Source organism: Sorex fumeus, unplaced genomic scaffold (assembly GCF_029834395.1).
Source record: "Sorex fumeus unplaced genomic scaffold, SorFum_2.1 ptg000006l, whole genome shotgun sequence".
Classification (NCBI taxonomy): domain Eukaryota; kingdom Metazoa; phylum Chordata; class Mammalia; order Eulipotyphla; family Soricidae; genus Sorex; species Sorex fumeus.
In genome coordinates, this window is record NW_026606063.1 from 42,733,141 (window position 1) to 42,755,314 (window position 22,174).

Below are 22,174 nucleotides of genomic sequence, written 5' to 3' on the forward strand. Positions count from 1 at the left end.
ACCTGGGTTGGCTGCATGCAAGGCAAACACCTTACACGCTGTGCTATCGCTCCAGCCCCAACTAAAGTAAAAGGTAAAGGCCCTCCCATTGATCATCGATTTGCTCGAGCGGGCCCAGTAACGTCTCCGTTGGAGACTTTGTTGTTACTGTGTCTGGCATATCGAATACTCTCGGTAGCTTGCCGGGCTCTCCGAGAGGGGCGGAGGAATTGAACTCGGGTTGGCCATGTTGGCCGCGTGCAAGGCAAACGCCCTACCCGCTGTGCTATCACTCCAGCCCAACTAAAGTATTTTTATTATTTATTATTTAATTTTGGGGAGATGATGCTCAGGAGTTACTCCTGGGTCTGCATTCAGGAATTACTCCTGTTGGTTTTCAGGGAATCATACGGGGTGCCGAGGGTTGAATACGAGTCAACCATATGCATCCTACCCACTGTAGTATCTCTCTGTCCCAGAGTATTTCTACTTGTGTGTTATAATTTGATATGCATTTTATTCTGATTTTTAAAAGTTTTTCAGAGGGTTTTGGGGCCATACTCCAAGATGCTCGGTGGTCACTCACGGCAGTGCTCAGGAGACCAGATATGGCGGTGGGGATTAGTGCTGGGGATTAAATCAGGGTCAGCCAACATGCCTTAACCCTGTACTTTCTCTCTGATCCCTGTATCTTATGTCCCTCTATGTATTTTAAAATCTAGGTGTGAGAAAATGAGACACAGCAACATAAAAAAGATAGAGTCTTTACCTTTGGCCCTATTACATATATTAATTTTTACTTTTTCAGTCTTGGTTTCTGTAGTTTCATAGATTTTTAAAAATATCCTTCTGAAATACGATGTCACAAGCAATTTCCTGTTATGGACATGTAATAACTTGGTGTCAATAGTACAATTCACTGAGTTATTTTAATAAAATTTGGAATGTCAGGAAAAACAGGGACTAGTGGATAAGTTAAAAATCTGCGATTTTATGTTTATTTTGTAACTATTTTCCTAACAAGTAGCACTGTAGCACTTTTTAAATTATAAATGAACTTGTTGGCCTTTCTCAGAAAAATACGGAATTTATGAACAACTGGTGCATTTCAGCTCTGTCTTATTTGGGTATCTCTGTCTAACCTTAACTGTCATCCTTGGAAGAAATTCTTATTTATATTTTTTGAGTTTTTGAACCATACCTGATGGTGCTCAGGTGGCTATTCCTGACTCTGCTTGGGAGAGTGCCAGGGATCACACTGGGGTTGGCTGCATGCAAGGCCAGCATCTGTGTCCTGTACTCTTCGAAGCTCCATCAACTTTCTGATTCTTTACTCTTATTTGCTATACTTGTGTGTTTTCAATTTACTACAGTCCAGCTGCTACTTATCCTGTTTGACAATAACTAGCTACAGGTGACTATTTAGAATTTAAGTTAAATAATTTCAAAATAAAATTAAATTCTGAGCTCATCTCTTGAGTCAAAATAACTTTTTATTTATTTACTTGTATTTTGAACTCCTGACTTGATGTTTAAAGGTCATGAAACTTTCAGATGGTGTTGGAAAGACCATGTGGTGTTGGGTTTTGAATCTGGACCTCCCACATGCAAAGCTTTCACCCTAGCCCTTTGAGTTATCTTCCTGGTCCCAAATAACTACATTTTAAATGTTCAATAGCTGCTTGTGACTAATGGTTACTGCATTAGTGAAGATATGGAACATATTATGGTTACAGAAATTTTTCTTGCCACTGGTCTAGAATGATTTTGCAGCTGCGTTTCATTGAAACTTATGTTGTTAGTAATCTAATTACCAGCATGAGATTTGGAGCTGGAATGATTTGAATTTAGATTCTGGTACTGCAGTTTTTAGCCTATGTTAGTTTATGAATAAACAGTCTAGACCAGAGGTTTCCAAATTTATACCATCCTTTTTCAAAACAAAAGCCCCCCCCCCGAAAAAAAAAACCTAAAAAGAAGAAAAAAAGCAAAACCCCACTCACATTACTCAGCACTGCCAACTGGAACCCTCCACCAAGAATTAAGGGAACAGACAGAAATTGCTGTTGGAATTGAAGTTGCTCCAAAGGCATCTACTACCCTCTGCCCCTATTATTCTAGTGCCCCGTCAGGGCAGTGCAACCTGCTTTTCAAAACACAGCTCTGCTTTTATGTGAATTATCCTTACGTGTATACATTGGGAATTACACTACCTCAGATTGTGATGACAATAGTGTCTGGAAATCTAGTAGATTTTTTTTATTAATTGTATTTGGTTCTTTTATTTTTTTCTTGATTTTGTAATATGGGAACTTAAAATCTTTCATTGACTTCTTAACTAGTCATTCTACCTTTTAAAAATGATCGCATTTACAATCCGTGCTGCTATCCTCTCCTCAGGGTTTGATCCAGGATCCTCTTAAATATGATTGTATCTATCACTTTACCATTTAAAATTACATATGTTGTAGAGACTGAAATCCTTAGCATAGCCAATAGACTTATCTGTTGTTTACTTAGATTTCTTTCACTGTTTCTGCATTCTCCTGTTATTCTAGAGGCTTGGCCTTGTTAGATTTTCTTCAGTATTGCAAACTATGTTTATTCTTCCATCTGTTTATTTTACCTTCAGTCTTTTGCATATTCTCTGGAATGCTTTTGTGTCCGTTCAGGCATGTGGCTATGTTACACTCTGTACTACCTTTTATGTCATCTTTGTAGCACATGATTAGTTAGTTCTGTAGATGTTTGCTTGTCTTCCAGTAATTTAGTGTAAGGCCTGTGAAAATGGGTATCAGACCACTCTTACATACTCTTGTCATTCATTCTAGGCTATCCTGTACTATAGGAATTGAGTATGTATCTTCTGGATGAGTGAATTGAGTGAATGCTTGAATTCTTTGCTTATGCCTGAATTCTTTGTTTACTCTCAAAGTTTTGATTTTTTTTATGTTCTGTTGAGTCATATTTTCATTGCACGTAATTTTCTTTTGCACTGGTCTATAGATTTGCTTACTGGATATTTATCTAAATACTGTCTAAGATACCTCACCTACACATAAAATTTATTACATCTTCGTAGTCACTGTTCTCTCTCTCTTTTTTTTATGAGGGGGGCACTCTCAGTGGTGTTTAGGGGGTCACTTCCAGCAGAATTGCTCGTGGTGCTTGGGGCACCATGAAGTGCGCAGGATTGAAGTCAGGGCTTGGTTCAAGCCTTTTAGCCATTTTCTAGCCTCTGTCTCCTATTCTCTTAAGTGAACTGTGTCTGTCCATTTATATCCTATCTGGGACCGTGGATTTAATCTTTCTTTTCTCATTTTTACTATGAGAGCCACCATATTTAGTGGTACTTAGGGGTGAGAGCAGGGCCACTCCCAGTAGGGCTAGGTGAAAGGGGGCAGGTAAGTACAACTGGAGACCAAACCCAGAACCTCTGGTGCAAGGCTTATATGTACTCTTATGTGTTGGGCCACATCTCAAGCCCTACTACTGAAGTCAAAAAGCATTAGTTTTAGTCTGTATTAGTCTAACTTTTGTGTGAGTAGAGACTCAATTCATCACTAAATGGATGGAACTTAAGAGACATTCTAGTCTGGCTCACATGCAGCTAATACAGCAGAAAGTTCATGTTCCCAGTTTATTATTTTCAGTTTATTAGTGCTTTGTGATATCAAGTTGTGGCAGTTGAATCCAAAATATACTACCATAGATGGAAGCATCAGGTTATTGAAGTACTGCATCATATAGCCCATGTGATCCTCATGGCTATTTATCTGTGTTGAATTCATTGCATTTCCCCGTATGCTTGTTAATTTTTCCTATTTCTATAACTTATTCCTTATGTTCCTTTTAAAATACTTTAAAAACTGTTATGTAGCACATGTTAGTGTGCTTATTAGAATTTTAATTTTTGTTAGTATTTTGGTTAGTCAAAATACTTAGATTTTTAGTGTCTGCTGTCAGCTCAACTTAAGCCATGTTAATTTTTTTTTTTCTTTTTGGGTCACACCTAGTGATGCACAGGGATTACTCCTGGCTGTGCACTCAGGAGTTACTCCTGGCGGTGCTCAGGGGACCATATGGGATGCTGGGAATCGAACCTGGGTCGGCCGCGTGCAAGGCAAACGCCCTACCCGCTGTGCTATCTCTCCAGCCCCAAGCCATGTTATTTTTAATATGTAGTTCTGAAAGTGATGTCTTTCAGAAACATAAGTCTCATATTGTGGCAAACATGTTCTCTCATTCATATCCTCCAAATACCTGTTGAATTATCTTTTGCTATTTCTGTAGCTTGCTTAGTGGTTTATTCTTTTTACCTATTTCTTCTTTCTTTGTTTTTATACTGCAATAGTTTTTCTCTTTTTGAGATGAAAATCTTAATTCACCACATTAATCATTTCTACATCTTCTAGAATTAAAATGTGTAAATCTTTTGTATGGTGCTCATGTACTTATTTCTAACCATTTGTATGCTCTTAAGTGCTGGACTCTCAAATACCTTATTCTGGGCTAGGGATGTAGCTCAAAGAATGAGGCACATGTCTTGTGTGAGTGTGTGAGGCCCAGCGTTTTGATCCCTGTCACCTGGTGCTAATACCACATCCTTGTATTTACTGGTGTGTGTACCACAGAAAACCTTATCAGATGCTTTATCTAAGAAGACCTTTTTTTTTTTTTTTTAAACTTGTGTTTAATTGCTTTCCTCGTAAGTCAGGACTTCAAGGAGATGTTTTCCAGGCCCTATGGGCGCCCAGCCCCTCCACCCATATCATTTTTAAAATGTTAGTTTTTGTTGTTGTATCTGTCTTGGAATGTTGGATATAGCTGTAGGTACCTGTGCAGGCTGTCAACAGAGGTGGGAAAGTGAAAAGGAAACAGCTTTTGGTTCTAAAAGATAGATATCTCAGGCTGGAGAAGTGAGTCAGGACCCTGGAGTTTGATACTGGGTACCACACATGCTATCTTAGGCTCCCTAACGACAACAAATGATAGCATTTCTTTTATGCTTCAAGATTCTTTTCCATATGTCAGTTACATATGAGTATTATTTTCATTTGTAGGTGCTAGGTAGGCTTTTTCATAAGGAAGTAGACTCAATTTAAAAATAAGTTTTGTTAATTTACCTTAACATTTGTTGCTTATGTTGCATTCAGTGAATTTTCTATAATAGTATGAGATGCAATGTGATAGGTTGAAATAAACATGGTATATAGAATTGGAAGGCCTATGTTGGAATATCCTGATTTATACATATTTGAAAATTAACTATAGCACCCTTGAATTCAGAGTTTTTATGAGTATTGGGTAAGGAAATCATTTAGGATGCTGGATAAATTTAAAATGTGGTTTAAGAAAAAGAAAAGCTAGCATGATTTGTCCTGGGAAAATCTACTGTTTCATCCTTCATATTTTTGTGGAACTTTTTGTCCAGTAATATGTTTACTGACAGATTAGAAATGTGTTAGTGTTTTGGGGACTACAAGTAACAGAATCTCCATCCAACTAAACTTCAGTAACAAGGCATGTATTATTTCAGAATGACAAGGTCAGGGCAGATTACCCTTTTGTGGTTCAGAAGATCAGATTTATTTTATTTATTTTTAAAAATTTTTTATTATTGAATCACTGTGGGGCTGGAGCAACAGCACAGTGGGTAAGGCGTTTGCCTTGCATGCGGCCAACCTGGTCAACCCGAGTTCAATTCCTTTGCCCCTTGACAGGAGAGTCTGTCAAGCTTCTGAGAGTGTCTCGCCTGCGTGGCAAAGTCTGGCAAGCTACCCCTGATGTATTTGGTATGCCAAACATAGTAACAACAATTCTCAAAATGTTATTGGGCCCACTCGAGCAAATAGATGAACATTGGGAGGACAGCGACAGTGACAGTGACAGTGAATCACTGTGAGATACAGTTACAGGCTTTCATGTTTGAGTTTCAATCATACAATGATCACACACCCATCCCTCCACCAGTACACATTCTCCACTAGCAGTCCCCAGTATAACACCCCCTTTCCAGCACCCCCCTCCCCCGCCCCTGTGGCAGAAAATTTCCCCCATACTCTCTACTTTTGGACATTATGGTCTGCAATAGAGATAGAGAGGTTATCATGTTTGGTCCTTTACCTTCTTTCAGCACACAGGTCAGATTTATATTAAAGCTGTATATGTAAGGAGAGGACTGCCCCAATATCACCAACATCTGGCTGAAGAAGAGTGGGGAGAACTTTATCTCTACAAGAGAGAAGAAATTTTTTTTGATAAATCTCATAGGTTTTTTTTTTTTTTTTACCCTTTGCTTGTGCCATTGTATTTTCCTTGTTTCTTGAATCCTAGAATTTCTTATTCATATTGATAGGGTCTTCGGACTCTACCCCAGGCTGTTTTCACTCGGGCGCCCCAGAGGGGGGCGGGTGGGAGCCCTCCTCGCCCCAAGGAACCCAGCCCCGGCAGCCGACCTCCACTACCTAACTGCCACCACGCTCCAGACCACTTTCCACACACTTGGGCCGAGCCTCACATATGAGTGAACATATTCCTGGATACATCATAAGACACTCCCTACCCGTTATCTATAATTACCACACCATATTTGATGGGATTCAGACAGTAAGCAACAAATCATAGAGGGAACTACACATATGTGTGTGTGTGTATCTGTATCTATATATCTATATCTATATCTATATCTATATCTATATCTATATCTATCTATCTCGGAGAGCCCGGCAAGCTACCAAGAGTATCCTGCCGCACAGCAGAGCCTGGCAAGCTACCTGGGGCGTATTTGATATGTCAAAAACAGTAACAATAATGGGTCTCATTTCCCTGATCCTGAAAGATCCTCCAATACGGCAGCATTAGGAAAGACAAGTAAGGAGAGGTTGCTAAAATCTCAGCACTGGGATGAATGGAGACGTTAACTGGTGCCTGCTCAAGTAAATCGATAAACAATGGGATGACAGTGATTGATAGGGTCTTAACAGACACCTTCACTTACCTTCAAGCACCAGAGACTGGGCCTCATAGCAAAAAACAACAGCAACAACAAATAAAAGTCTCATTTGTCAACCCTGCCGCAAAAAACACTTCCTGCATCTATTTTCCATAGCCGAAATTCTACTTCTTCCAGAAGATACCTGTCTTACTATCCTTTTAAGAGAAGGAAGGCTGCTCAGTTTAAGTTAGGGTTTGGAGTTGTTGGTATTATATCAAATCAAGATTTAGAATGTTTCTTTCTGTAAATGACCAGGTAGTAGCAAATGGAAAATGTGCAAGGTTTTGTGGGCCAAACAGTAGTCTTCTGCTCAGCTCTGCCATTATAGTTTGAAGCAACTACACTAATAAGCAGGCCTGTGTTCCAGTTAAACTTAGTTTTCAAATGCAGTTGTAGAATTTTTTCTACAAGTACAAGCAGTAGAAGGAAAAATAGACTGAATTGACTGAGCATGACAAAATTAATGGTGGGTTTTTTTTTTTTTTTTGAGGGGAGAGGGCAGATTTCCAAGCAGTGCTCAGGAGGACTGCTGAGGGGAGGTTCCTACTGGCAGTTCTTGGCTGGTCCGATTAGCAGTTCAATGTGAGGCTAGTGCTTCATTGTATGTAGTGCTGCTTAGGCAGGCCCTGCAGGATTAGGGATTCGCCTTCCTCAAGGAGTCTCCAGGGCCACACCCACCCCGCACTGCTCAGGGTTCCCTAGGGCTGTTCTGGGGACCTTGTCTTGCTGGGACAAAACCCTGGTCAGCTGTATGCAAGTCATGCACATAGTATCTCCCGAGCCCCCCACAAACTGAAAGCCCTTTTGTTTTAAAGAATATCAAGAAATTGTTAACACAAACAGAAAAACAAAACACGCAGACTGGAAGAAGATTTTTGCAAATCATATCTGTTGAGACAATTTATAATGACTCAACAATCCAGCTTTTAAAAATGGGCAGTTTTTTGGTGTTTCACTAATAAAAATTTAAGAAGGAAAAAACAATAAATAAAAATGGGCAGTTTTTGAGTAGATGTTTTTCCAGAGAAGATAAGCGCTTTTCAATAGGCATGGGAAGACAGTTAATGTCATTAGGGAAACCCAGATAAAAACCACAGTGACATAGTCACTTTAGACCCACTAGGATGGCTATAATAAAAAGACAAGAGTTGGTGAAGATGTGGAGAAACCAGAGCTGTTGTAACATTGATGGTTGGAATGTAAATGTAGCTGCTTTAGGAAAGTCTCTCAAAATGTTAAATGTAAGAGTTGTATATGACCTAGTAATTCCTTCCTAAATATAGCAGCTCTTGGATGACTATTTTGTTCTATATTGTTTACATAAAACATAAATGAGGGGGGAAATGCTGGCAGAAATTGAACGAAATGACATGATTTGAGCTGTTTTGGTTATACAGATTTTTCTCTGAAGTTTCCAAGAGTCTATGGAAGATGTTAAGTGAGACTTTTTTTTTAAAAAAAATATATCTGTAAGAAATGATTTGAAGGGACTGATCAGCAAATGTCCATGGTAGTATTATGCATAATAATCCTTACAGGGGGAAACAACCAGAATGACCATTAACTGATGAAAGAATAAATAGAATGTGATATATTCGTTCTGTTGGCCATAAGAAATGAACTAAAGAGGGACATGAGAGATTGTAGAGGAGTCAAAGCACTTGGTTTGGATAAGGCCAACCCTGGTTTGATCTCTAGCACTTTACAGGACCCCTTGAACACTTGACAGGAGTAGTACCTGAGCACCTGGGGGGGCGGGGAACAGGAAAAAATTCAATGATTCATGGATAAACTTTTAAAATACCTTGCTAAATGAAAGAAGCCATTATCAGACTACCAGATAGCATGATTCCATTTGTGTATAATATCCAAAACAGGCAAAGATAGGTAGAGACAGCTGATTATTTCTTAAGGCTGGGTTGAGTAGGAAGATGCAGGGAGTGACTGCCAATCTTAGTTTTGGAGGATTGATGAAAATGCTCTAAATTTTGGTAATGGCAGTATATAGCTCTGCCAAATGTCCTAAAAGTCACTGACTTTACACTTTAGATTGATCTGTTTTATGGCATGTCACAGGCTAAGTTCAGGCTCTTCTGAAAACACAAAATGATCTGGAGAGATAATACAGCAGATAGGGCACTTGCCTTGCATGTGTCTAACCAGGTTCTGTCCCCAGCAAAACGTATTGTTCAGGGATCATCAGGAGATGATGCACAGAGCCAGGAGTAAGCCCTAAGCATTGCTGGGTATGACCTCAAACCCAATAACTAATTATGAACACAAAATTGCATCAGAGAGTTAGTACAGTAGGTAAGGTGCTTGTCTTGCATGCAGCTCACCTGGATTCATTCTCCTGTACCATATAAAGTCCCTTCAGCTCAGAGGCCAGAAGTAAACCCAGAGCACTTGCCAGGTATGGCTCAAAACCTGAAAGAAAAAACTCCCACAAAATTATAGTAATTATAAACTATGAAATAACACAAAGACAAACATATAGAAACATAAAGACAAACGTACAGAAAATGGAATGGAGAGCCCAGAAAAAAATCTGCTCAAGTATGGTTAATTTTTGATAAAGCCAAGAATATACAATAGGGACAGGGCAGTCTCTCCAGCTAATGGTGTAGAAAATTGGACAGCCACATGTAAAATTAAAACTTGACTGTTATCTCACACAAGAATCAAATGAAGGGATGAGCATGTGGCCCAGTTGTAGTAGAGAACATGCTTCATATATGAGACTTTGGGTTTATTTCCAGCATCACACACAGTAATCAGCTAAAAATAGAAGAAATCTTTGGGTGTAATACCTGAAACCACAAAAGTCCTAGAAGATAATATCAGCATAAAGCTCTTTAATAATGGTCTTATGATGAAATTTGTGATTTGATACCAAAAGCAGAATAAGTGTAGTAATACTGCATCAAACTAAACACTTGCACAGGAAAGGGAAACATGAGAATAAAAAGAAAGCCTGCTAAATGAGAGGAAATATTTGCAAATAATTTATCTTACATGGATTAATAACCAAATATAAGAACTCATAGCTCAATATCAATATCAATAACAAGTAATTTGATTAAAAAATGGCCGAACAATCAGAATAATAAGTTATATACATGGCTAACATGGTACAGTTAAAAGTGCCCAATATCACTAAATATTGGGAAAATACGAATCAAGACCCAAATGAAGTATCAGCTGATGCCTATTAGAATGGCTGTTATCAAAAAGACAAGTTTTAGCAGGAGTTTTTGAGGATGTGAAGAAAGGAGGACCTTTAATACACAGATGTAGACTAATGCAGCCACTATGAAAAACAGCAAGGATATGCCTCATGAAATAGAGCTTCCATATCATCTAGCAGTTCCACTTCTGTGTCTTTCTCTGAAGAACATGCCTATTGTAGCACGACAGCCACGGTTAGGAGTGAGTGTAGGTGCTGGGGATCAAGTCAGAGGCTTCTGCATGCAACGCGTGCACAACAACCCTTTGAGCCATTTCCCCAGCTCCAAAAGTACTGCTCAAAATCCTCCCTCTCCCTCCATCTATGGGTCATGAAAGTTAACTGTGATCATTTCTCAACATAAATACAGAGCCATTGTGTACCTGAAGCAGATGTGTGTCAGCCATATTTCAGTTTTCAAAAAAATGATAATGCTGAAAAGAATCCCAAGATGATGTAATCTGGGACTGTAGTTTGCTGACCATTAATAGATTATTCTAAATTTCCCTGCAAAATTATTTCCTTCTGTCTGAACTATACCTTTTCCTTTATCTCATTTAATACTGTCACCTAACATCTTTCTGTTCACACTGCTCGAAATTTAAATATTGGTCTCTCAATTTCCTCTAGATTCCACCCTCACTTTTGGTGTTTATGTAAATCTATGTTTTAGTGCTCCTGACTCAATCATTTACCAAATTATACTTTCTGTCTACATCAGTTTCTTGCTGGCACCATAATCAAAATGATCTTTCAATGTAATCCAGATATTAAAAGTTGTTGCACTGCAACAACTTTATTTTCTTCTGGTGAAACTGTTCTCTCGGTTGTTACTATTGAAAATGTCATTTTTGTTTTGAAATTATGTTACAGGTTTTAAAATTAAAATATAGCAGCAATTTAGTATTGTTCCATAGAGGAAGTAGTTGGGTTGTTTCTGTGCAATTGTATTTTAATATTTTCCATTTCTTTCTTACAAGCTATCTCTACTTATATTCTCTTAATGTCACGTTCCTGTGAATATGACTACTGTGTTGGCTATACAGGCAGCAAGTTTTAGTGATGCTAGTATCAGTTGGCAGTGACAAACCATTTGAATTTCCTTATTCTCAGATGATCACTTATTGCTTCTCTTAGTTCAGGAAGGGTGTGACTTAATGATCTATTGATAAGAATGTTATAGGAATTACATTAACTCTCTGCCATAGTGTACTATGATACTTTATGGGACCTGTTTAATCTTGACACACTGATTACCCAGAGGATTGTCTGGAGGATAAATGAATTGTGTATATAAAGTCTCTAAGAGCCCAGCATATAAATATTTTCTTTCCTTTTCTCTCTCTCTCTCTCTCTCTCTCTCTCTCTCTCTCCTTCTTTGTCTCTCTCTCTCTCTCTCTCTCTGGTTTTCAAGTAACTGTAACTGTTTGTGAACAGATACAGGTGGTAACATTTAAATGCACCAATTTCCCAGAAGAATCAGATTATTTTCTGGGCCTCAAAGGGTTAGCCTAGTTTGCAAGAAAAAGAAAGAGTCAGGGAGGGAGAGTTAGAGGGGGTACTGGAAGGAAACCAGCTCTGGACCTTCAGAAGCTAGCCCTGAGGCTGCTGAAGCTGGTGCTTCGAGGGGTCCCAGGCTCTACACTCCTAGCAGACCGGTGGGGACCAAGTGCGCAGAGAACACCCCTTTTTTTTTGTGTGGGGAAATCTACACTGGCCCATATATGGTTTCTTTTCTCTTGTATTCAATGAAATGTATTTTTGTTTTTGTATTTCTATTCACAAAGCTAACTTTCAAGATTTCTTTTTTTTTTTTTTTCTCTTCAGTTGTCAGAAATTTCTATGCCCTTGCTTTGGATGGAGTAGGGCAAGGCCTCAGTTTCTCATAATGTTCTTGTAAGAACTAGAGATACTAAGTCTCTTGAATGGGAAAAACAATCTTTATGCTGATACTTTCCAAAGTTCATCTCTATTTATCTTTACCTTGTGTTCAAGTTCTTTACATGGTAGGTCTACATGGATGTCTAGAAATTTTTGCAGTTTCAAAATTATATCTTAGAGAGGCCTGAGAATCTGTAGTGTTTACATTTTGTGCCTAGCATATTCTATTGCACATGGAAAGGCTTTTCTCCTTTCTTCCTCATTATAACAGTTCCATAAAATAGTGTTGCTTGCTCTATACATCAGGAAAAATCATATTACTAAGTAATATTTTTTTTTCTTTTTGGGTCATACCTGGTGATGCTCAGGGGTTACTCCTGGTTCTGCACTCAGGAATTACTCCTGACACTGCTTGGGGGACTATATGGGATGCCAGGGATCGAACCTGGGATGGCCATGTGCAAGGCAAACGCCCTACCTGCTGTAGTATCATTCTGGCCCCAGTAATAAATTCTACAGAAAAAATACGCATCTATTCAGATAGCTCGGTAAAAGAGTAATTGGATATATTAGGAATTAGTGTAAAATAAAAGACTTGGGTAGATTACATTAAAGTTAGAACTTTTCTAAAGATATAAATATAAATGGTTTTATTTTGAAATGAAAAAAAAAGATAAGGTTAGAACTTTTTTGGGGCTGGAGCAATAGCACTCTAGAGGGTAGGGCATTTGCCTTGCATGTGGCCGACCCGGGTTCGATTCCCAGCATTCCATATGGCTCCCTGAGCACCACCAAGTTAGAACTTTTCTTCAAATAATATCACCCATTCTCTTTTATAAGGACTTAGTGCTCCTTAGAGAAATAACTTATTTTTTGTACCAGGAATAGGAAATACAGTGTATGCTTAGAACACCAGTCATGTGCAAAAGATAGCATAAAGGATAGTGGGAATCTATTTAAAGGACACAGGAACCAGCCTGGAGGGAAGAATGCCCACTGACCCAATATGAGACTCATAAGCATCAAATTAGGTAAAGATGATAAACGGATTATAAACCATCCTGGGAGGGATGTAGTTCTATATACCAGAATAGACCCCCTCTCCACTCCCCCTCCCCCCATTATCTGGGAGGGATGCAGCTTAGTGATAGAAACTCTGGTTTCTATACCTGGGACTAGACAGACAGGGATGGACTGATGAACACACACACACACACACACACACACACACACACACATACCCATCCATTGAGTAAAGTTCATTTGTCTCTATGGAAATAGACATGTCAGATAAAATCTGTTAGTCCCTATGGAAATGAACACACACACACACACACACACATCACGGTCACAGTCCTCCCGTTGTTCATCGATTTACTTGAGTGGTCCCAGTAATGTCTCCATTGTGACAATTGTTACTGTGTTTGGCATATCGAATATGTCTCGGATAGCTTGCCAGGCTTTGCTGTGCAGTCGAGATACTCTCGGTAGCTTGCTGGGCTCTCTGAGAGGGGCAGAGGAATCGAACTCGGGTTGGCCATATTGGCTGCGTGCAAGGCAAATGCCCTACCCGCTGTGCTATTGCTCCAGCCCACCCACACACACATACATTGAAGAAAATCCATTCGTCCACATTGAAAAACATAAAAGACCTGGAAGAAAAGGAAGCCTTTCCCTGCAGTGAAAAGAAAAGCAATAACAAACAGTTGAAGATGAGATTAGGAAGTTATGAAATGAAAGTTAGTTGGTTATATTGTGATCCGTTAAAAAAGGGAACACAGGCTGGAGAGATAGTACAGTTGGGGTCTTGCCTTAATACAACAGACCCAGATTCAATGTCCAGTATCCCATATAGTCCTCAGAGCTCTGCCATAGTAATCCCAGAGCCAGGAGTGTCCCCGAGCAATGCTGGCTGTGACCCCTAAACTAATTCCAATGAAGTGAACTCAAATTATAGTTACTTAAAATCACTCAAGTTTCTTAGTATTTTGCTTCACAGACTCTCAGAAGGGTGAAATCAAGGTATCTGTCTGGCATTAATGGATGACTTGAAGAGGGAAGGATGCAATTCACACTTACTGGATGTTGCAGCATTCAGTTCCTTGTGGGCCCTTGACCATCTTCAGTTTCTTTGTGAGGTTCAGAGACCTCATGCAAACTGAGATCTTTAGAAAGAAGTTAGTATTTTGTATTTAATCACAGAAGGGGTATCTTTAATGTTGTCATGTCCTGTTAATTCAGTGCAAATTGCAGAAGGACTAGGATTATAGAAGACTGTGAAACTGGGAGTTGGGGATCCTGTTAAGGCTGTAACACAGCAGTCATAATTCAGTTGACTCAGACAAAAAGCACCAATGATATTAAAAGAAATTTTGCATAACAGATATTTTCACAGTCTAAAAGTATCTTCCCACAAAGTGCTTATTAAATAAAACAAGGGAAATGTAACTATAATGGAAAAACCTGGCAGACTTCAATAAGTGATCAAAATTATCATTAACAGTAGTGACAAAACTTCATCTGTTTCTTGATATCTTGGAAGAGCACATTACCACCTTTGTTCTACCAGAGGGGTATAATTTGAATTAAATCACAAGGACTGATCAAATTTGTAAGGGACAGTACAAAATAACTGCCTAGTCCTCTTTAAAACTGTCCAAGCCTTTAAAGGCATAACTGTAGTGAAGAATTATTTCAGTTGAAGGTACATTAGAGGGAGACATGGCAATGAACATACAATACATGATCCTGGATTTTATTTATTTGTTGTAAAGAAATTATTGGCTTTTTTTTTCATTATTGAAGAATTTATTATTTGGAGCACTAGTAGAATATTCCATTAGAATATTTAGAATAGAATATTCCATAGTCTGTTGATTCTGTTCCATAGTCTGTTGATTCTGTTCCTATATTGTATTGTTTCCATTTTTTATTGGTTGATTTTTACTATAGTTCTTTAAATGTCACTGAATTATATCAGTAGTGTATCAGTTTCATGTAAGAATATTCTTAATAATGCAATTAAAAACATAACTTTTTAATGATTGAGTATAATGCTCTAATATGATGAAATTATACACTTTATAATGAACTATGATGAAACATAGCACTTTGGATGCTAAAACTGTATTGACTGTTTTGAAGAAAACCATATTTTTTGGGGGTGGGGGATGATGGGGAATGATTTGGGCCACAACCAATAGTGCTCAAGCCTTTCTTCTTATCTCTCTAATCAGGGATCATTCCTGGCTCTGTGATCGTTGGACCATAGTAGTGCTGGGGATTGAACTAGGGTTGGCAGCATGCAAGACAAGCGTGTTAACTTCAGAAAATAAAATTCTTATATTGTGAGAGACAAGCTGAACCACCTGCTTTTTTAATAGAACATACCACTACTTGAGCATAACTGACAAAATCTAGTTATTCGCTAGAACATTTGGGAGATGATTTCTCAAAATTTATGGTGATGCCATCACTTTAAGAACATGACATGTGGAAATTTGAAAGATAGAAAGTCTTAACAAAGATATGCAAAACACAAAGATGAACCCAAATGGCAACTTTAGAACTGGAAACTATAAAATAACTGATGAAATTAGCCCTTGAGTAAACTCAACAGCAGAAAAGAAGAGACATGAAGGAACAAATCAGAAAACTGGTAGATAAAAGAAATATCCAGTCTGAACACCTGAGAAAATACTGAGAGATATCCATAGAACTTCAGGGAATTGTGGGACTATAAAAACAGTTTAGTAACATTTGTATCATTGGATTCACAGAAAGTAAGGAATAATGAGGACAGGGTTAAAAAATACTTAAAGAAATAGTAGTTGAAAATTTCCCAAAGTTGGAAAAAAAGAAAGCTTCCAAAACTTAGAGAATCTATAGCAAGGTGTTGCCAAGTCAGACTTTGAAAAACTAATGACAAATGTTGAAATCAGTACAAAAGAAAAGGTTCTTTTTGTTGGTAGGGAAAATATAAAAAGTTCAAATGACAGACTTTTCATCTGAAACCACAAAAGCTCAAAGACACATTTTTCAAGTGCTTAAAGAGCTGTCAGTTCAAAAACCTGTATCTAGAGTAAATGTCCTTCTAGAAAGATATGAAACACAAGACATTCTCATACAAAAGAAAACTAGGAACTTACAGCAGACAGATTTTTTAGACATTAAAAAGAATGTCTACAGAAGTTCTGAAAAAGAAGGGAACTGAGAAGAGAATTTGGTTCATCAGGAAGGAGGAAAAAGCAATTCACAGTATAAAAGTATAGGTAAGTACAGTAGATTTCTCTGAGTTTTCTAAACTAGGTTTGACATTTGAATGAAGTTTTTTTCCTGAAGTGGTTCTAAAGATATCTATGTAAGATATTTAAGATGACTAATAAGCAGGAGAGGGTAAATTGATGCGAAAGTGAAAAGTTACATATTGTGTGGAGCAACCACTGAGAAAGCTATTTGAAGACATGTACTTAAAAACATTTGATAAATAAAAACAGTGAATAAAATGGGATTTCCAGAAATGTTTGGGTATCCCACAGGATGCTAAGATTAAAAGATCAAAAAGCAAACAGTAAATGGTAAATTAAGCCCTAACATATACACCATAACATGAAATAGATAATGGTCTAAATTTCTACATACAGTTAATATACATATAGTGCATGTTAAACATAAGACCCAATTCTGTGATATTTTTAAGAGACACATGGCCCTTGCACACCCACTGCAGAACTGCACCATAGTCTTGGCCTTATAGGGCTGAACTGCCAACTCATTTGAACTGTCAGTGGGAGTGACATTTAGGCTTCCTGAGCCATGCTTGGGATTCCTTCCCCCCTCCCCCCCATGCAAACTGCCATGTAATATTCAATATGATGTAATTTGAAAGCCCCACTGTCATATCAAAATTCTCTACAGCATAAAAAGAAATTTTCATTTTCCAATTTTTATTTTTTATAAAAATCAATATTTTCGGGGCTGGAGCAATAGCACAGCAGGTAGGGCATTTTCCTTGCACATGGCTGACCCGGGTTCAATTCCCAGCATCCCATGTGGTCCCCTGAGCACTGCCAGGAGTGATTCCTGAGTGCAGAGCCAGGAGTAACCCCTGAGCATCACTGGGTATTACCCAAAAAGGAAAAAAAAATCAATATTTTCATATCAATATATATGCAACGTTTTGTAACAAAATTTCAGAAAATAGAATTAAGCAATTATTGCTTAATTGATCAAGTATGGTTCATTGTAGGGATATAGTGCGATTTTACTATTTGAAGCTCAGTCTCATAATGTGCTGTGGAAGAAAATTATGTGATCATATCACAATGGACAAAAGTCATTACAGAAATGGAACCATTGATGATTTCTTTCTAACTGTGGTAAAATACACATTTGGAGTTAAATAAAGAATGTCTTAAAACCTACAGCTAAATATGCATACTTTGTCGAGACTGCTTTCCCTGTAAGAAAGCGGTAAAGAAAGCAGCAAGGCTCTGCTCTCCACTCCAGCTAATGAAGTGTAAGACAGGAAAAGGGCTAGACTGTATGCTTTGCAGTGTGAAATCCCTAGTTTTTGTCCCTGCCACTCCATGGTTCCCCAAGCAAGAACCAGTGGGCAGTGGCCTGGGGGTGGATGGTGGGTGGGTGGGAGGGAATAAGAACGGAAAGGGCACACCCAATTGGGAAGAAAAAAAGAATTGTCTTTATTTGTAGATGTTGTGATTGTGTAGAAAATGGGGGAAACATAATGAAAAAACAAAACCCAAACCCAGTCATATCTTGTAACTAATAGATAAATGTAACAGAATTACAGAGATTACAAATATATGATAATGTTTCCAAAAGTGAACAGTATTCAATTCCCTCTCTCCCACCCCAGATAACTGGAATGATCCAACGAGAAACACTGGGTGTAAGTGGGAGGCACTTTGTTCACTTAATGAAATTCCCCCTTGCCCCCCTAAAAAGAAGGGTGGTGGAATTAAATTTGGGAATTTCTGAAATATAATAACTGTATGCTTTGTTAACGTTGAATAGTTTAGATGTCATCTAATGGGTAATTTTCTTTTTATCAGTGAAACACCTTTAGTTACAGTTGCAGACTTACAAATTTTTGTGCTTGGATTTCAATTATACAATGATCGAGTACCCATCCCTCCACCAGTCCATTTTCCACCACCACCTCTCCACACACCCGCCCCCCCCCCCCCCCCCCCCGCCTCTGTGGGAGGGCATTCCCTTTTGTTCTCTCTCTCCTTTTGGGTGCTGTGGTTTGCAAAAGAGGCATTGAGTGGCAATCATGTTTGGTCTATAGTCTACTTTCAGCATGCATCTCCCATCCTGGGAGGATCCTCCCAACACCCTTTATTTGGTGCTCCCTTCTCTATCTGAGCTGCCTTTTCCCCTAGCGTGTGCGACTGGCCTCCAAGCCATGGAGTAAACCTCCTAGTCCTATTTTGTTACTTTATGTTCCCCAGATGAATGCAATCTTTCTATGTCTGTCCCTCTCTTTCTGACTCATTTCGCTTAGCATGATACTTTCCATGTAGTACCACTTGTATGTAAATTTCATGACTTCATCTTTTCTAACAGCTACTTAGTACATAATGGGTAAATTTTAACTGTAAAAATAGGGACCCCATTATGCTATATGGTCTTTTAAATAGTTAATTTGTATAACTCTAAATATTAGATTCAAACAAGCTATATAGAGTAATTATGACACCAGACTAGAACATTTTAGTTTTTTCTTCCTAAAATAATTTGACACATAGATGCATTCTTGACTTTCATTGGAAAGCTTCTTTATAACAGAAGAATTTTATACTTTCCTTAAAATTCTACCATGTGATATCAACTTAATTTTTTTTCTAGAGTATCTATAAAATCCCCGGTACCAGGGGCTGGAGAGATAGCATAGCGGGTAGGGTGTTTGCCTTGCACGCGACTGACCCCGGTTTGATTACCAGCATCCCATATGGTCCCCTGAGCACCGCCAGGAGTAGCTCCTGAATGCAGAGCCAGGAGTAACCCCTGTGCATTGCTGGGTGTGACCCAAAAATCAAAAAAAAAAAAAATCCCCAGTACCAGATTTGTTGCCATAACTAAGATAATGTTTGATATATTTTGTTAATGCTTGTACTTTTTGTTTGTTTTGTTTTTATTTTCCCCTTTATTTAAACTCTATAGTTTATGTGGTTTACAAAGTTGTTCATGATGCATTTGTTACAGGCATTCAGTATTCCAACACCAATCCCACTACCATTGTGAGCTTCCCTCTGCCATTTTCCCCATTTTCCCAACCACCCTCAAAGACTCCCAAGTGGCACAGGTCCTCCCATTGTTCATCGATTTGCACGAGCGGCCCAGTAACGTCTCCATTGTGAGATTTCTTGTTACTGTGTTTGGCATATTGAATACTCTCGGTAGCTTGCCAGGCTCTACGAGAGGGGCGGAGGAATCTAACTCGGTGGGCTGGTTTCGCACAAGGCAAATTACTTGTTAAAACTATATGGCTAATGCCATTATCTAAAAGTAATTCAGTAAAAGAAAATTTGTGAAAATTGTAACATCTCACCAATGGGTCATTAAGTCCTTGTTTGAGGACTTAAGCTGTTGTTGCTAGTTGAGCCTTCTTCGTTCTTGTTTATTGAGCTTAGTGGGTGTCTGTGTTATTTTTCCATCACTGTAGGAAGTCCGTATTATATGAGTTGGAGATGGAGATGTTTGCACGGCAGTGGCTGCATGCTCCAGAAACTCCAGAATATTTAACTAGGTTGTGAGTTTATATGGTTGCAGTTGTGGAATGTGGGTGTAACTGCTGGGACTTCTGGCAGTATGCGCCTTGGAGAAGGCTGTGTGCCCTCACTTTGAGAAGACCCCAGAGTTCTCAGCCCTGGAGACTGGTATACTTGGAATTTTCAGCAGTTTGATTAGTTGTGAGGCAGTGGAAGTGGCATGGCGGCAGCTGTGGGGTGTAGTGTGACTGCTTCAGTTGGGGGGACTCTCTGCTCCTTCTCCTGAGGGTACCCTGGAATTTTCAGTCAGAGACCAGTTGTACCCGTGGATTTTTGCAATTAAGAACTTGTATTTCTTTTCTTTTTGGGAGGAATTGGGGGGTGGGGAGGCTTTCTGGTAAGAACCAGAAAACCTAGACAAATTCTAAAAGAGCTATAATGCTAACAGCCTGTAATACTAGCCTGTATTTCTGAGATGTATGTAGCCCTTTAGTTTCTTAAACAGAATGTTGATTGTGGCCTACAAAATACAATCAATAAAAAGTTAAATATAGTCTAGTTGGGAAATTTTGTTTCTTGGATCATCTTTGAGCTTCTTAACATTCAGTAGTTGTTTCCTTTCTCCCTTACACCCGCCACATTTCTCATATTTAAATATTTAGCATTTTCATTAGTTTTCAAAAAATTAAATGCAACTAGAAGTAACTTCTCATCTTATTTCTTCCAAGGAGTATTTACTTCTAGAGGGAAAAATTGTGGGTTCATTGCTTAGAGAGTTAGGCTTAGTTTTGGAATTCTAATGATAACAGCAATTCTTTTCTGTCTTTTGATCTGTTTACTTCCTTCTCCCTCTGTTCACCCACCCATTCACAGTTTCGTACCTTTAAAATTTTCTTTCTCTCTCTTTCTCTTTTTTTTTGGGGGGGGGGGCATATCCAGCAGTGCTCAGGACTTACTATGACTCTACACTCAGGAATTCCTTCAGGCGGGCTTGGGGGACCATATGGGGTATTGGAAATCAAACCTGGGTCTGCTGCATGCAAGAAAATGCTGTACACACTGTACTACTGTCCTCTATAATTTTTTCTTGAGTTTTGGGAATATGTATTCTAGAACACTTTTTAAGATGACTTTAGAAAAATAGGTGATTTTGCTTTAGGAAAAATAGGTCATATTCTAGTAATTATTGATTTTGATTGGCTGTCTTTCAGCAGATAAAGACATTTGGTTTTATTCCTGAGTTTTCAAGTCCACACCATATTATTTAGTATTATTTAAAATTTTACTTTTACAAGTCTCAGTTTTGGTACACATGAAATCAGTAGAAACTAGAAGATATTTTCTAAAGAAACCTGGCAAAGAAATGAACAAAAATATTTTTAGCTCTTGTTTTGTTTTAGTTACTTTGATCTTAAAGTCAAGATGTGAGAGAAATACATTTTACAGTGTATATTGTAAAGTTTAGAGTATTTCAGAGGGTCAGAATTTTTGGCATCATTCTTTACCTAGTGAACTTTAAGAGGTGACAACATTGTCTTATTTGGTTATGGGCTCTCCTTGTGAACTATAAATATTATATCAGTATTAGAGTTTTGCTTATTTAAATTAGATTCAGCAGCTGTGTATTTGACATTCATTATGAAACGTGAGCATATTTTTTGATAACTGGATCTTTTAAAAGAGTTTAGCACTGTAGCACTGTTCTCCTGTTGTTCATCGATGTGCTGAGCGGGCCCAGTAACGTCTCCATTGTGAGACTTGTTACTATGTTTGGCATATCGAATATGTCACGGGTAGCTTGCCAGGCTTTGCCGTACAGGCGAGATACTTTTGGTAGCTTGCCGGGCTCTCTGAGAGGGACGGAGGAATCGAACCCAGCCTAAGCAAGCTCTCTAATACTTTTTGTCTTAAAATGTCACTTTAACCAGGTTCCTTAAGGCTATCCAGACTTTTACCATGCACCCATAAAGTTCTTTCTTAAGCAAATTTAGACGGTATTAAATCTAGCAAGGGATAGCACAAGATACTAAGACAGTTGTTGCCTTTGTGAAGTTTTAGAACAGACAGTGGGGCTAAGCAAAGGATGAAAGAATCATAAGAGTCATGAGAAGTATAAACATGATAAGATTAACCTGAAAAGATGTAATTTGCTATCTTTAAATGCATATATACACATCTATGTAGTTTCTGTGTTGTGAATGGTAGTATGAGTTAGGGAGTGGAAAGATTTGTCTTGTTTTTGGGCCATGCTCGACAGTGCTAAGGGCTTACTTCTGGCAGGGCTCGGGACATATGTGGTGCCAGGGATTGAATCCTGGTCTGCCCCTTTTGCAAGGCAAACCCTATTGGCTGTAC

At 38.5% G+C, this 22,174-nt stretch overlaps 1 protein-coding gene and 1 non-coding gene across 2 annotated transcripts in view; one reads left to right on the forward strand and one right to left on the reverse strand.

Annotated features, from left to right (window-relative positions):
- Positions 1-22,174, forward strand: part of PPP3R1 (protein phosphatase 3 regulatory subunit B, alpha) — a 68,266-nt gene that overhangs the window by 10,551 nt on the left and 35,541 nt on the right. The gene's annotated exons all lie outside the window — the stretch shown is intronic.
- On the reverse strand, positions 20,205-20,263 carry LOC130038224 (U7 small nuclear RNA). The gene has a single exon (XR_008794619.1). It is a non-coding gene; the product is annotated as a U7 small nuclear RNA (small nuclear RNA).